A 4,197-nucleotide genomic window follows, 5' to 3' on the forward strand; every position below is an offset into this window, starting at 1 on the left:
ATCTTGGGTGGATTCCTTCAGCTACTGGAAAGTGGAAAGGAGCCATGTTTATCCCACAGTGTCTCCTTATGCAGAAACAGTCAGAATGAGAAGATATACAGTGTGTAGCCTCGTGTCAGTAAATGTTTCTTCTCTCAGGGCATGACTTGTTTGTTTGTGAAGGTTTGGGTCACCATATAGCCTAAGCAGACCTCAAACTGCACTCTTCCTGCACCATGTACCAGGGTGCTGGGATGGCAGCAGGCACCACCACACCTGGCTCGGTGCATGATCTTTTTTAACATCTGCTGTGCTCCAGGGCTAAGGCTGAAGTAGTGAGCTTAACAGACACGAGCCCTCTGCTGAAGGTCTGGATGGAAGCAGAGGAGCCTCACACAGCAAGCAAGAGCTCTGTGACAATGGCCTCCTCTGGTCTGCTGGCTTCTCTTTAATTGTCCTCAACTGAGGTACAAAGCGGTCGGTGAAAATTTTCGGAAGTAAACAATCCCTATGTTGTGCTGTGCGTGGTCTTCGGAGCATCGGGAAGAGTTCTCACAAGTAGGAAATGCTTCTTTGTCCAGCGTATCTGCACTGTATATGCTACCTGCCCATTAGGCGCTTAGTAGCTTCGAGAGGTGGGATTCTGGGCTCATGGGTATCATACTGCATGTGTTCAGACAACACCCACATGACTTCATAACAGTCCAAAGCTCCAGGGCAGGAATGCAGTGGAGATCCCTGGGTAGAACACACAGGAAGACAGAGTATCTCTGGTATTGCAGAAACGGCTGAAGGTTCTAGCCATAAAGCAGATTAACGTGATAGAAAGGAGGAGTGTGTGGGGGGGGAGGGGCTATTTTAGTGTGAAGGCTCAAGTGCTTTGAGAGATGAAACCTAAGTCATCTGAAGGAAACAGGTACAGCAAAGGCAGGACACAGTTTGTGCAAAGACCCAGAGGCCATGAAGAGACTTCACAATTTCAGGGAACAGAGTGCAAGTTGATAAAGATGTGAATAAAGGAGAGACAAAGAAAGTCGGGCACTGGAGAGGCAGCCCAGCAGTTAAGAGTGCTCCACACTCTTCCAGAGGACCCACATTTGGTTCCCAGCAAATATGCCGGGAGACTCACAACCACCTGTAACTCCAGCTCTGTGGGATTTGATATCCTCTTCTGGACTCCAAAGGCATCCTCAGACGTGTTGGCGTACACATACAGACACATGTACACAAGTGAAAATAAAGAAGGAGATCAGGCTCTAAGTTTGGTATATGAATAACTCTACTGTAATGTGTTTAATGCTTTATGGTGGGTTTTGAGCATACACTATCTCAATTTAGCAATCTCAATAGCCCCATTCATTATACAGATAAGGAAACAAGCATGAGTTTCTTCAAGATCACAAAGCTAGGACGTAGCTAGACAAGGATGATGATCAAGATCTGTTGGCACAATACTGAGGACACCACTCACATTGCACGAGGGCCCATTTGTATCCATGCTTGAAGATTATTCAGTAGATAGCCTATGCCACCAAACCTAGTGGTTCTGTACCAACTTGGAGTTATTTTCTTTGTATCTATGGGGTTTTCTTTTTTCCTAGACTAAGTGTTGGTGGGCAATATAAAGAACAAAGATTTATCACTTGGGCTGTGATTGTAGCTCAGTGGTATGAGGTGTATTGACTGGTTTTGTGTGTCAACTTGACACATTCTAGGGTTGTTAGAGAGGAAGGTCCCTAGTTGAGGCAATGCCTCCATGAGATCCAGCTATAAGGCATTTTATCAATTAGTGATCAATGGAGGAGGGACCAGCCTATTGTGGGTGGTGCCATCCCTGGGCTGGTGGTTCTGGGTTCTGCAAGCCAGTAAGCAGCATCTCTCCTTGCCTCTGCATCAGCTCCTGCCTCCAGGTTCCAGTCCTGCTTGAGATCCTGTCCTGACTTCCTCCAATGATGGATTATAATCTGGAAGTGTAGACCACATTAAACCTTTTCCTCTCTAATTTGCTTTTTAGTCATGGTGTTTCGTAGCAGTAAAAGAAACCCTAAGACAATAGGTTAGGCAGGTAGGTATTAGATGATAAAGATAGAGTGTATCCTAGTCCATGGTGAGCACATGAAATGTTGTAGTTAAAAAGAGACAATAGAGCTGGGTGTGACTGTACACATTTGTAGTTCCAACACTTGAGAGATACAAGCAGAAGGGTCAGGAGTTCAAAGCCAGCCTCTGTTACTTAGAGTCCAGTGTGAGCCACATAACATTCTGTCTGAAGAAATAAAAGAAGAAACAGTACGTAGAAAGATAGTAGATGATACAAATACATGTAGGTATTTGTTTCCCTCGAGGATATTTGTGGCCAGCTTACTAAGAATTGGAGAGTAGAGCCGCTTTAAGGCTTGCAGGGATAGATACACACAAGGAAGCGTGTACAGGAGCTCGCAGCACTAAACATCTAGTATATTATGACCATTACAAGGGCTTGCCGTCAGTAACATGCAGTTTAGAAATGGGAGTGTTTTATTATACTGTAGAACAAAAGAAAATCACACAGGTAAAACCATGGTAAATCTAAAAAAGAAGGAAAAAAATAATCTAAAACATTACTCATGAAACACAATCCCTATCATGTGTGTGGTATCATTCTTTCTATTGTCCTCTAGTCAAGGGACACGTATATATATATGTATTATACACCATTGCTTACACCACAAATACACACATGTTATTCATGGGCATTTACCTTCTTGGAATAGAAATTATATGTTTTTAAATTCATGCATTATTTTTAGTTCCTTTGAAATTTTGTGTATGTGAGCACACACATGTGCCACAGTGTGCAAGTGGAGGTCAGAGGACAACTTGAGCAGTTAGTTTTCTCTTTCTGCCACTTTGGTCCTAGGGATGGAATTAACGTCACTAGACTTGGAGGCGAGTGATTGCTTTCAGTGACTGACCCATTTCACTGCTCCAAACCATGTACTTTGAAAGTGAAAGTCAGGGCTCTGGATGTAGCTCAGCCCCTCCCCCCCCCCAAAAAAAGGCTTGGACCTATAAAATTGGATATGTGTATTTCAGTCATTATTAGATAACAATCTAGAATATTCCTTTGCCCCACAAGTCTGCCTTGACCCTTCAACCTATCTTCCTCAGCCTCCTATTCCAGGTGACCACTGAACTCACTTCTGTAGCCTTAGGCCTGTTTTGCCTGTTCTGGGAGCTTGTGTTCATGGAATTATGTGTATGCTCTTTTCCTTCTGGCCTCTGTTGCTCGGCAGGGCATTTTTGAGATTCATCATGTGATCCTGTAAGTGTCAACGATTTCTTCAGTTTATTGCTGTCTTATATTCCAATAGAAAAGTTCCCCAGAGTTGGTTTATCTGGTCATCTATTAATGGACATCTAGACTGCTTCTGGGTTGGAGCTATAGTGCATAAAGATGCTATGATCGATTGTTCTGTGCAAGTTTTTCTTGTGAATGTGTGGCCTTTATCCTTGGGAAATATCCAGGAGTGGTGTGGGTCCATAAAATAAGTGTGTATGTTTAACTTTACAGGAAGCCACCAATTTTCCAAAGTGAGAATGAAGATTATGGCTGACTAGCATTTCGGTCAGCACTTAGTAGGGCTGCTCTCTTGACTTTAGCCATTCTGGTGAGGATTTGTTGGCTTTAATCTGTATTTCCCTAAATTTCCTTAATGATGGTGACCATTCTTTTTATAGGCAAATTTTTTCGTAATTGTGATTGGACATGTTGCTGTTTAAGTTCATTCTTAGTGTCCCTCTGTTACCAACAGTCTTCATAATAACTATATTAATGACTCCTAATAGTCTAACAAGAGAATTCCTTGCAATTTACTTAATTACCCTTCTATTAGACATTTAAATAATTTCCAATTTCTCATAATTCTAAACTGTACCAACATTAACATTTTAGTCATAAACTTCCCTCTATGTTTTAGATTTATGCATTCAAATATATAATATGTGTATTTTGCATATTTGGGATTATTTTCTCCACATTAATTATAGGCATGAAATGGTTTGTTGTAAGCATTTTCATGGGCTGGGATGTAGCTCAGGGAGAGACTCTTTACCTAACACACTTAAAGACTTGGAGGTATTTGCCACACCACACACACACACACACACACACACAAAAGATGCTTTATCCTCTCCTTCCCTCCTCCCTTTCCCCCTCTGTCTCCCTGTCCCTCTCCT

The sequence above is a fragment of the Mus caroli genome, chromosome 2 (assembly GCF_900094665.2).
Source record: "Mus caroli chromosome 2, CAROLI_EIJ_v1.1, whole genome shotgun sequence".
In the NCBI taxonomy this organism is placed as follows: Eukaryota; Metazoa; Chordata; class Mammalia; order Rodentia; family Muridae; genus Mus; species Mus caroli.